This window comes from Gadus chalcogrammus, unplaced genomic scaffold, assembly GCF_026213295.1.
Source record: "Gadus chalcogrammus isolate NIFS_2021 unplaced genomic scaffold, NIFS_Gcha_1.0 GACHA079, whole genome shotgun sequence".
In the NCBI taxonomy this organism is placed as follows: domain Eukaryota; kingdom Metazoa; phylum Chordata; class Actinopteri; order Gadiformes; family Gadidae; genus Gadus; species Gadus chalcogrammus.
In genome coordinates, this window is record NW_026613514.1 from 192,506 (window position 1) to 206,110 (window position 13,605).

Below are 13,605 nucleotides of genomic sequence, written 5' to 3' on the forward strand. Positions count from 1 at the left end.
TTTACAGTGGTATGGTTTCTCTCCTGTGTGGATGCGCTGGTGTTTCTTCAGATCACCAGATAGACTAAATGTTTCCCCACACTGTTGACAGTGGTATGGTTTCTCTCCCGTGTGGATGCGCTGGTGTTTCTTCAGATCACCAGACTGACTAAATGTTTTCCCACACTGTTTACATTGGTATGGTTTCTCTCCTGTGTGGATGCGCTGGTGTACAGTCAGATGACCAGACTGTCTAAATGTTTTCCCACACTGTTTACAGTGGTATGGTTTCTCTCCTGTGTGGATGCGCTGGTGTCTCTTCAGTTCACCAGATAGACTAAATGTTTCCCCACACTGTTTACAGTGGTATGGTTTCTCTCCCGTGTGGATGCGCTGGTGTCTCTTCAGACTATCAGAGCGACTAAAGGTTTTACTGCACTTCTCACATCTGTGGCGTCCGGCTCCTTCTGCTGGAATCTGGCTCGTGCTTTGGACGGTTCCCCGGGAGGCTCCGATTGGTTCTTGATAGGAGGCTGCGACGTATGGGAGGAGACTAGGCTCCACCTTGATTTCTCCACTCCTCAGCAGTCGGCCGTACAGGTCGCCATGGCTCCTCTTCATGTGTTTGTGGAGGAAGATCTGAGACGTGTAGGAGTACGGACACTCGGGACAGGGGAAAGCCTGTGCTGGTGTCAGCTGGGATTTCCCTCCTAGGAGAAAGAGAGAGTCATATGTATTTTATTTTTGAGAGTGCTGCTGATGGCTGGTTTAAGCAGCCTCACCTGGCCAGAGTCAGGTGCTTTAGGCTTTGGGGCTTGATAAGGCTGCACATCCTAATCAAGCATACCTGAATTTGTATAATTGGATTGTTTTTTTGAAACCTCCATGGTACTGTATATTTTTCATTTAGACATTTTTCCAAGTAAGAATATATTTCCTATTATGTTGTCATCTTTTGTTTACTATTTCCTGTATAATTTCTTGACTGCTTTGTTAATGTAGATGTTTATTGTCCAAGCTCTTTTGAATTAAAATGAGAGATGTGGTCATGAAGTGCCGCATAGAAACCAAACCCTGACAGAAAGGCAGACCTTAGTAGAGCTCTTGTTGTTCCACAGTCGATCAAATCCGATTCCCAGATGTCTGGCGTATTCGTCCCCATACCAGACCAAGAGCTCTGCTCCTGAAGTCACGAGGCCACAGGAGCGATACAGAATCCCTCCTTTGTGCTGAAACGCTATTAGGTTCTGTTCCTCTTCATTACGAGCACAATTGACGTACCTAACACACAGACAGGTACGTCAACACACCTTTACAGTGTATCTTCTGCATATGTCATAGCAACACAGAAAATATTGTGGATCTAATCAGATAACAGACATGGAGAAATATAAATGTTATCAATCAAGTAATGTAAGTAAGAAAATTGTGAACATTATTCATGCAGTAGATGGTATAAAAGTGAATAGGGTCCTACCTCATCCAGTTAGAAAGTGTCTCTCTCTTTGCATCAATGTAATCACTGTGTCTGCTCTTGTAGATCTGGAGAAATGTGTTAATCAGACTCTATGCCATCCAATAAACTCACACAAGCACACATACAAGACTAGATCAAAATAAATGAATACAAACACACTGACCTCCCAGGAGTATCCACTCTAGGGCTCCCTCTTCATCTGTCCTGTGTCCTTCGTAGGGTCCAAAGTGTGTTCCAATGGGAAGGCCATCGTCTCCACAGTAAAACACCCCTAGACCGGCCCCAGGGATCCTAGAATCTCTGATCTACCCCACATGAGACAGAGATGGAGAGAGGAGGAGAGTCGTACAGTGAGAGGAATACATAGAGGGAGGGAGAGGTGGAGGAGGGAGGAGATAGAATACAAGAGAGGTAGAGGAGAGCGAGATGGAGACACATGGAGAAGAGAGATGTAGAGAGAATGAGGCAGGGAGAGACACAGAGAGGTGAGAGGAATGGAGAGAGGAAGAGAGGTGGTGAGATGGAGGGGAGGAGAGGAAGATAAGATATGATAAGAAATGAATGGAGATGAGTAGTTGGGAAACAAGTGAGAAAGAGAGATTTAGACAGGAAGAGGGAGGGAGGAAAGGAAAGAGGGGGTTGGGACAGGGGGGAGTTCAGAGAGGGAGTCACAAAGAGAGGCAGATAGAGGGAAATGGGGGGAGAGAGGGAGAGATAGACGAAAAGCACGATTCAGGAAGAAGAACCATTGGGGGAGAGATACAGTATATCCATCTGCTTTGGCAATAAAACTGTTCACATTACTGTTTTTATATACATTAGCTGGGAAATGTATTAAACAATGAATGTTATACTGTCTCATTGGACGGGGAGAACTTTGTTGTGTTAAAGTACGACATATACCTCAAACCCAGCGGGCAGCGTCTTCTTGGCTCTGTCTTTCTCTCCGACAGCAACGGGGCGATCGATCAGCCACGAAGACGATAGGACCGTGGACCTCGCACTCTTCGAGGAAGAAAGTCCTACACTCATCACAGACTGGAGAAAGTTCATTTATTTATTATGTCCAAAAGAGCTTCAGCTACAAATCTATATTAAATAGACAGAAACAGGAAGATTAAAAATTGGTTTGTGAATGAAAAAGAGGTGGGGAAAAAGAGGTGGGGAGAGAGAGACAGAGACACAGACAGAGACAGAGACAGAGACAGAGACAGAGACAGAGACAGAGACAGAGTGAGAGACAGAGACAGAGACAGAGACAGAGACAGAGACAGAGACAGAGACAGAGACAGAGACAGAGACAGAGAGAGAGAGCCCTCTTACAGAAGTAGTCGTCATCCTTAGGTACTTCCGGTTCTTGGTAGTTAACTCTGAGAACATTTCTCAGGTTAGTCTCTCTTGAATAAACACTTGAGCCCTGCAAATGTTCATGGAGAACTGACACACACACACACACACACACACACACACACACACACACACACACACACACACACACACACACACACACACACACACACACACACACACACACACACACACACACACACACACACACACACACACAGTTACAGACTATACGTGCACAAAAAGGTGTTATTGCAGTGAAGCAGTGGTGGGATCAGAGCTAACCCAAGGAGACCTCCTCCTGGACTGCAGAGCCCCTCTCTACTCCTCCTCCGGGGGGGTCGATCTCTGGATGAGAAGGAGTGGTCCCTCCAGAGACCTCCTGGTCACTCCACCCCCGCCCTGAGAGACTCTGACAGACAGAACGTCTAGTTAGGAGTACTCCCAGTTTTTTTAATGTGGGTAGGTGCTAGGGCTGTACGGTATGGACTAAAATGTACATCACGGTAGGGCTGGGCGATAACGATTATTAATCGCGATAAATCTCACGTCGATTACGGCGATAAGCATTAGACATAAATGCTCGATATGAAAAAAAGGTTGTTTTTTTTTTTAACAACATTTCTGATGTGGATTTACCTGACAGCCAATGCGGCAGAAATAAACAAAATAGTCAGATCGCAGTTTTGCGGTTAATGCCTAAGTACACGCCCATTACCTGGTGCACACACACACACACACACACACACACACACACACACACACACACACACACACACACACACACACACACACACACACACACACACACACACACACACACACACACACACACACAGCCTATCAACAACAATGAAAATAAGAGAAAAGAAAAAATATATATATATTTTTTTTTAATATTATATATCGTGATTAATATCGATATCGAAAAAAAAAATCGTGATAATATTTTTTGCAATATCGCCCAGCCCTATATCACGGTAAGATTTGAGGAATAGACGTAACGGTATTATATCACTGTATGTTAATTGTATCTTCTAATTTCGATATAAATGCCTCTGAAGGGGGAAAAATACTGGAAAGGCATCAAAACCACATCAAAAAAATTAAATTAAAGTTACTTCCATCTCTGAAAAACACTAATGTTTAATAGTATGGATTTGTTTCTCCACTTGCTTGTGGACCTTGCCGTATAGTTTTGGCATCTCAATTTGGCTGAAGTGTGTGCGGGCATGTAACGCGTACCTGGGATCGAGTGTTTTGACCATCTCTTTAAAGCCCTTTCTATCGACATTTTGAAAGGGAACCATGTCCTTAGACAGGTAAACAGTGACAACGTTTGTCATCTCGTTCCACCACTGGCATTTTGTGTTAAGGACTGGCTTTCAAAATGCCTGAGAAGCAATGTCTGATATCAGAGACGGCTTCCCGCTACCAGCGTCTGTCTCGTACATTGTGGAATGAGAGCTCGTGAAGGGACTATTGCGCAACGCAGGAGGGCTTGCTGCGCGCCTGCGTGCTTGAGAAGGCAGTATCGCTGTCAATCTGTCCTTGGGAAAAGTAACGTGGTGCCGAATTGAAAAGGGAACTATGTTTCGTTACCATATTTTCAGTAGTTGCTCGTAACTTTACTTTTTACATGAAAAAGTAGTCAGGGAACTGTATTAACGCATTACTTACTTTGTTACGCGTTACACACAACATTGTCTACCGGTCACACCGGTCTCACGGTAACGTCAAAATCCATACCGTAGCGCAAATTCACACCGGTATACGTTCAGCACCGTTTATACCGTACACCCCTAGTAGGTACCTTACCTCCTAGCAACAATACGTCTAAGGTTATACATCGTGCTGGTGTCATTAATACCCTTAATCCATGAGTCTGCTGTCACACGGACATGAAGCAGGTCTCGTACCATAGAGGACAGGACATGGTAAGGCTGCTGAAGGTGATGTGTGCTGTTTTATACCTGTACAGACACCGCATCTGACGTACTGGGCTGTTGTAGAGACCCCTGTCTGACTGTTGGTGGCTTCCACACTCGAGCACCTGCTGACATAACTGGCTTTAGGTTAGGATGTAACCTGCTAACTATTACCAACTGACTATATGAGTTAGGATGTGACCTATTAACTACAACAAACAGACCATATGTAAGGATGTACTATATTAACTATGACTAACTGACTTAAAGGTAGCTTAGAAGCTATTAACAACGAGGCAGTATAAAACCTATTACTATTAACTTACTATAAGGTAGTATTTAACTTTCTGACTTACGATAAATTAATATTTAACCAAATAACTACTTACTGACTCTAAGTAAGGAAGTATCCTACTCACTACTAAATGACTAAAAAGGTAGTATAAGCTACTAACGACCAATGAAGTATAAAACCTAACTTACATACTATATCTGACTAACTGTAAGTAAGGATGTATGCTACTAACTCCTACTAACTGACTATAAAGTAGTATATAAACGACTCACTTCAACTAACTGACTAAAATGGGTAATATAACCTGATAATTTACTATGAGGTACAACCTATTGTTAAATATGTTTAGTACAGGTTTTCCTTTTTTCAGATGCAATAAAATCCCTTTAAATCAATAAAACCCCTTTTTGTTGCTATATCTTTGGTCAAATGATTAAGCAGTATTTGCAGGCTAATGTATCTTCAGGGCTTTGAAAGGGATAATGTTCACTGCACATTACCCCTTCCAGAAATGTCTTGTAAATGTCTTTGTACCGGTCAATCCAGAGGTCCAGAGCTGCTCCTCCTCATAGTCCGTCTCTTCAGGTGAGCAGACTCTCACCTGGCCGGGCTTCTCTCTCCTCATGAAGGCTGGAGCCACAAAGGACAGGCCTGACACACACACACACACACACACACACACACACACACACACACACACACACACACACACACACACACACACACACACACACACACACACACACACACACACACACACACACACACACACACACACAGTGATGTGTACAGCAGCACCACCTGTGTCTGTATGTATAGCAATGTACTCAGTAAAATAGTATTTAACTATGAGTGGTTTACCAAGAGACGACATAACCAAATGGTTTTCCTTGATCTGCAGGAATCTTTTTTTCTCTGCCATACAGAGGCGGTTCCATTTTGTTGTGGAAAAGTAGGCCCTGATATCCGCAAAGTCCTCCTTCACCACAAACACACAACATAATGTCCAATACTGTTGATCTAACCTTACCACTTTGTAGATAAACAACCTTAACTACAACCGTAAAGGTGCGGCCACACCAGACGCGTATCTCGCGTACTTCGCGTCTCAAATCGCCATTTTTTCCATAGGGAACCATTGGTTTAATACGCGTATTACGCGTTTCACGCGTATTAAGCGTATAAGCAACATTGTACGCGCGTATAGCGCGTATGTGGCGCGTATATTTACGCGCAATACGCGCTATACGCGCGTATATCGCGTACATTTCAAGAGTTCAAAAAATTGAACTTTTTACGCGAAGTACGCGAGATACGCGTCTGACGATAGCCGCGTTGCCCAATCAGCGTTGAGCTTGACCCGACGTCACTGGCAGAGAGTAGTGAGCTTGGACAGAAGCATACGGCCGACATCTTTCTTTATTCTGTGTGGAAATAGTAACATAGTTACGCCATTAAATGCTTTTATGGAAACATTTCTAGCGAGAAATGTGCATTTTACTTTCATAATGTTCGCTCGGTGAATGTGAAGGATGTTTGGTTTGATAGTTATGACGAAGAGGGAACGCTCCGTTCACTTGCATGGACAGAGTCTCTGGTTACTAAGCAACCTCAACGTCTTGGCGGACTATATATCTGCTGATCAACACTACGAATGCTGGAAACACACCAGACACACCATGTGAAGTTATTTAACCCGATTATTGTTATTTATATCCGAGATTATTTAATCTAACCCGATCTAAACTCTATCACCCAAACACGGCGGCGTTTGGGTTTCCTACCTCGGACTCCAGCGCAGCTTATCCTGGGGCAACACACACACACACACACCCAAGTGTTGGAGCCTTTACCGTGGGGAGCCTCATCCTGGGGCAAGACACACACACAAACACAGCCACGGCCGACAACTTTCTTTATTCTGGGTGGAAATAGTAACATAACACAACATTTGGTTTGATAGTTATGACGAAGAGGGAACGCTCCGTTCACTTGCATGGACATTGGACTCATCTAGGCGAGTGACGTATGCGCGTATGGCGCGTATTGCGCGTATGTGACCATTTTTGACACAAAATGGTCAAGCAACATTTTACGCGCGTATCTTGCGTAAAAAGTACGCGAGATACGCGTCTGGTGTGGCCGCACCTTAACACATTCTAGGTAATACTGAATCTATCAAAGTCAACAGTTGCTATAGAGCAGCCAAGTAACTGTTGTAAATCCCACACATTTTGCATAAATAAAGTAATATCGGTCTCCTAAATTGCCATTCTCTCCATGGAGGGTCCCTTTCATGAACACATTGGTCTTATCTGATCGTATTTAATGGTGTTTAACTCACCAATGTTGCATGAACAGATGTTTAAAGTATTGATATGGTGTCTCACCTCCTCCACTGAGTTACTCATCTGACTGGTAGGCCTACAGCTTGAGTCCAGATCAATCGTCTAACAATGAAACATAATTAGAACATCTGGGGTAAATGTCGAAGGCTAACATCCCTTTGCTAAGTTAATAAGAGTTACCTAACGTTGGTTAGTGAATTGGCGCTGACTAGTCAACACGATGATTGGAGGGATTCTGACCATAAATCACTTACGTCCTCCACTTATGCTTAGTTATGTAAGCCATTAAATGATATAATAACCAAACAAGTTTAGAATATAATACATTTCAGAGCATAATATGCCTTACCACATGCACTTGAATGGCACAAAAATGGAGATCCGAGATTCTATTGTTCAGTTGATTCGGCCCCAAACTGAGAAGAAGCGGGAAAACTTGGGCGAAGTCCCGCCCCTTCTGGTAGAGCCCACGGCACATGTACTGCTCAGTGTCGCAGGGCAACATCAAGGAGAGATATGCTTCCGCATCATGAGTCTATGTAGCCTGGTTCTATGGAGTCAGAACAGTCTCATTATTAATGAATGCACAGAGAAGGATTCACAAATGTATTTTGTGATTTATATATAAATTACTCTCTTCTCACAAATACATTTCAATGCACACACAAATGGATATCGGCATGTATAAATGTAAAATAAATCCATAAACAAAAATAAGTTTCACAAACATATTTCTGATCCACACACAAATATGTCTTGTTTTAAATAAAGGTAATATAAATCCATAAATATATTAATTTAAAAAAGATTTGCAATTTTCATCAAAAATGTATTTGGATGGTGTTACATTTATGTACAAACTGTTAAACTTGAATTTACAAGACGCTTTTCATTTGTGAGCTTGTTTGCATTTGTGTGTGAAACTGTCTGCATTTATGTGTGGATTTTTGAGACTCTCCTGACGTCGCTAGATTCACAAATGCATTTTTTTCAACAAGGAAGTCTCTGTAGCCAATCGGATGCCTCCCTCGTTTTCAGTCAACCACATGACTGCTGTGACTGGGTTTTTACGTCGGTGCCGTTTACTACTTTAACGGCACCGATAATCCCAAAACCCAGTCGAAATTAGATGGAAAAAGTGTCGTGACGCAGCATTTACTTCTTCACCACCTAGAGATTGTTATGTACGATCATTCAAAAAACCATGTTCTTTCCGATAGAGTAGACATTTGACAGAGAACCGGGAGGCTCGGAGGCTGGACTCAGAGGTCGGAACTGCAGCCATGTGATTGGCTGAAAACGAGGGAGGCATCTGATTGGCTACAGAGAGTTCCTTGTTGAAAAAAATGCATTTGTGAATCTAGCGACGTCAGGAGAGTCTCAAAAATCCACACATAAATGCAGACAGTTTCACACACAAATGCAAACAAGCTCACAAATGAAAAGCGTCTTGTAAATTCAAGTTTAACAGTTTGTACATAAATGTAACAACATCCAAATACATTTTTGATGAAAATTGCAAATCTTTTTTAAATAAATATATTTATGGATTTATATTACCTTTATTTAAAACAAGACATATTAGTGTGTGGATCAGAAATATGTTTGTGAAACTTATTTTTGTTTATGGATTTATTTTACATTTATACATGCCGATATCCATTTGTGTGTGCATTGAAATGTATTTGTGAGAAGAGAGTAATTTATATATAAATCACAAAATACATTTGTGAATCCTTCTCTGTGCATTCATTAATAATGAGACTGTTCTGACTCCATATGGTTCTACCAGACTACTTCACTTCATTTCATTTGGGAAATTCAAATTGAGCGGAAGTACTTAGGCGGGCGGAGCCAGGCTAGGGTCTATGGCCATAGATATATATATTAACTAGATGCCTCGTCCGCGCTACTGGCCAATGGAGTCGAACGTCACCACTGGCGGCAATCCTACCACAGTAAGCTGCTCACCAATAACATTGTGTTGGTAGTGATTCATGTACTTTTTAAATAACCATAACTTGCTCAATTTTTAACCGATTTTCAAACGGTTTGGTTTGTTATAAACGTCAGAGATGTAGGTATGACAGTACATTCTTATGAATAAATGTTAGGTTCTTAGAAAAATAGAATAATGTTCTAAAATAGGTACAAGATTTCCCTTTACAAATATAGGATACAAATATAATGTATTTATGTAATTATAACCATGTGTTTTCATATGAAATGAACATTAAACAAAACAGATAGGTGCAATAAATACACACATGCACAAGGTATTCATGTTATTTATGTTAAATCAATATATGGGTTACTAAAACTCAGCAATCTATTATGTTGGTAACTTCACTCAAATCTATCTACAGTCAAGTATGCATTTAGACAAATATGAATATAATATGTGCAACCTTTGGGGCTGTTCAAGAAAACTGAAGGCATGATGCCACCATAGGTTTGCAGAGAACTATATACAATATACACACTGAAGGCATGATGCCACCATAGGTTTGCAGAGAACTATTTACAATATACACACTGAAGGCATGATGCCACCATAGGTTTGCAGAGAACTATATACAATATACACACTGAAGGCATGATGCCACCATAGGAGAGAACTATACACAATATACACACTGAAGGCATGATGCCACCATAGGAGAGAACTATACACAATATACACACTGAAGGCATGATGCCACCATAGGAGAGAACTATACACAATATACACACTGAAGGCATGATGCCACCATAGGAGAGAACTATACACAATATACACACTGAAGGCATGATGCCACCATAGGAGAGAACTATACACAATATACACACTGAAGGCATGATGCCACCATAGGAGAGAACTATACACAATATACACACTGAAGGCATGATGCCACCATAGGAGAGAACTATACACAATATACACACTGAAGGCATGATGCCACCATAGGAGAGAACTATACACAATATACACACTGAAGGCATGATGGCACCATAGGAGAGAACTATACACAATATGCACACTGAAGGCATGATGGCACCATAGGAGAGAACTATACACAATATACACACTGAAGGCCGCTGAAACCCCAGTTCATCTTCACGGGAAGGGGGGGGGGGGGGGGGGGTGAGGGCCGCTGAAACCCCAGTGTCCATCCTCATGGGAAGGGGGGGGGGGGGGGGGGTAGAGAGCGTGGCAGAGAGGCTAATGCCCTTTGAAAAGGACTGTTTTATTGAGCTTCTGTTGCATGTTGTTGCTCTGTAAGCTTAGCGTAGTCATTTTAGCGATGTGGTGTAGCCTTAAGGCCGATATATGCTCTGTTTTAGACGTAACGTGTAAGCACGTAAGATACATAACCCCCCCTTGCGCGGTAAAATATCCCCCCTTACGTGCTTAAGTGCGTCGCCCAAAATTCCTGACTATGCGACTAAAACACTACGGCCCTACGCAGCTCGCAAAGACTGTGATTGGCCAGCTAACCACATCCTTTCAGGAGTCTCACATTTCCGGTTTTACAGCATAATAGCGCCTTTTTTAAAAGGCTGTGACAGAAGCGAATGAAGAATTTTGAAGAAGGAGAAGAAGAAAACACAAGAACGAATTATGATAATTATAAATATAAACAAGCCAGCGATTTCCACTTCCACGCCCACAGATTCGTTCGTTGCTCCCCCTACTGTTCTGGTGGAGAATCCCCTTGCAACACGCGCAATCCTTAAGGAACCTTAAAGGAACCGTAAATCAAAGCGTGTCTAAAACAAGTCCCTTGTGTAAATTACGTGCTTACGTCTCTGCGTCTAAAACGACCCTAAATCGGCCTTTAGCTTAAAAAACAAGGACACAACTAGTGTTAGCGCAACACATTCTCACTCCGAGCGCGTCGATTTCTGACGAACGGTCAGTGACTTTGGCTTCAGTTTCTGACGCAAAAGGGTAGCCTTGCGCTTCTTTTTCCGACGCATGGGGTTTTCAACTCGTTACAATGTAACCCCATCACGGGGGACCCGACGGCTGCACATAGAGACGCTATGAGCATTCATCCCATTGGCTAACGGTGGACCTTGCGCTTCTTTTTTCGACGCAGGGGGTTTTCCACTCATTACAATGTAATCCCTCCACGGCAATATATGAAGCTATGAGCATTCATCCCATTGGCTAACGGAAGAGCAGATGGCTGCACATTAACGGCAATTTTACAGTGAAATCTGTGACATTCCTCAACACAACTACACCAACGTGTCCTTGTTAATTACAAAACATGTATGGGTTAAGTTTATGGGCATCAGTTGTCCTGTTTTGTGCTTTGATTGAGAGAAAAAAATCGTTTTTTTGATCAGTGCTGGGTATCTGAGGTCGTGGCTATAGAGACCAAGACAGACAGAGCAACCGTTTCTCATCAAAATTACGTTCCCAGAGAACTATTCGGCATTCTCAATTACGTTTGTTTAAAAAACTTATTTTGTCCGTGATTACGTTTTATTGAACATATTGTAGTGCCGGAGGAAAAGGAGGACGTAGGCAACTTAATTATAACCGTTTAATCCAATAAAACAGATCAGAACAATCAGTCACAGTGCATGGTTAGATCTCGCGTGCAACCGCCTAACGCGTCCCCATAGCCCCCGTGACTCCTGACCAGTTCCCTCCCACTCGATCAGTAAGAGGGGAACACAAACCCATAATGTAGTCACTACAATATCGTAAATACGAATTCGTTCTCAGCCCATTTTTGCCATTTATTTACCGTGTTACTATAGCAGAATAAAGAATAAATTCATTCATTATCATTCAACTTGAACATGTGTTTTTACAGTATTGAGTGGTGGAGGGATGACGTGTGTTGGCCAACCCGGAAGTGAGCGTCGCCCTCGGTTCCGTTCCCTTGACAAAAAGCCAACAGGTTTTTCCATTGGATTTTGGATTATTGCAGAAGAATTTGCATCTTTGAAGCCGCTCCTCAAAAACTGAAATTCAATAAATAAATAAAAATAACCGTGCTTCAAAGAACGAAATGTAAACTAATGCATTCTGAATGGGAGTGTTTCTCCGATTTTTCCATGCTACACAGAACGAAATGTTAACCCATGCAAATAAAGACTTCATGGTCCTAATAATTTAAACATCATTAATCTCCTGATTAATCTCTTGAGTGTGTAGGGTGGTATTCTATTTTTTTCAACGGGGCTGCATCCAGTCACTTGACCGTCATGGTTGCTATGGTGGTTGCTATCGACCACCCCCTCTAATCCTTAAACCACGCGGCAAAGGAGCTGCCATCAATTGTGTTGTTTTGGTCGTAAACTAGGGTCCGATGGTTAAAAAATAGACAGATATTCCAAGGTATCCTTAAAGGTTGGGTACGCGATTTGCGAAACGCCAGCAGATTTTGAAAATACACAACTCAAATGGTCCTACCCCCTCTCCTTCAACGCTGACTCTGACTCCACCCATTCCAAGTACCTGGACGCGCAATCATGCACGAGCGCGAACAGAGATGCGCGAGAGCGAGCCAGGCTAGCGTAGGTTTTCGTTTAACAACATGGCACTACATTCAGCTGTAAATTGCACCCAGTACCGCGGGAAGTAGGGGTTTTGGGGGTGCTGCAACACCCCCTGTCCGAGGCCCTGTCTTATCACAGAAAACGATCATTTCTAAAAACCAAAGTGGAGATTTCTGAAAACGCCGGTTATGTGTTGTCGTATCAACGGAGAAACGGGATTTTAGGTTCTGAAGCGTCACATTATGCACCAGGAAATGCTTAACGTCATGTGAGCGTCCGCTGTACCGTATTGGTCCGAATATAAACACAAACCCCATTGTAATACGACCTATATTTGGAAAAAAGATTTGAAGACCAGATCTTGATTTCATGAATAAATAAATTGTATTAATTGAAATAATATACGAAAATAAAAAGGCATAGAATAAAACAAGCCCAAGTGAAGGAGTTCAAGTACCTCGGGGTCTTGTTCGCGAGTGAGGGTACTATGGAACGTGAGATTGGCCGGAGAATCGGAGCAGCGGGGGCGGTATTGCGTTCGCTTTACCGCACCGTTGTGACGAAAAGAGAGCTGAGCCGCAAGGCAAAGCTCTCGATCTACCGGTCGATTTTCGTTCCTATCCTCACCTATGGTCATGAGGGCTGGGTGATGACCGAAAGGACGAGATCGCGGGTACAAGCGGCCGAGATGAGTTTTCTCAGAAGGGTGGTTGGCGTCTCCCTTAGGGATAG

General features: G+C 42.6%; 1 pseudogene; it reads right to left on the minus strand.

The window, feature by feature from the left end:
- Positions 1–570: 570 nt before the first annotated feature.
- Positions 571–7,902, minus strand: LOC130378471 (histone-lysine N-methyltransferase PRDM9-like; annotated as a pseudogene).
- Between the last annotated feature and the right edge of the window lie 5,703 nt (positions 7,903–13,605).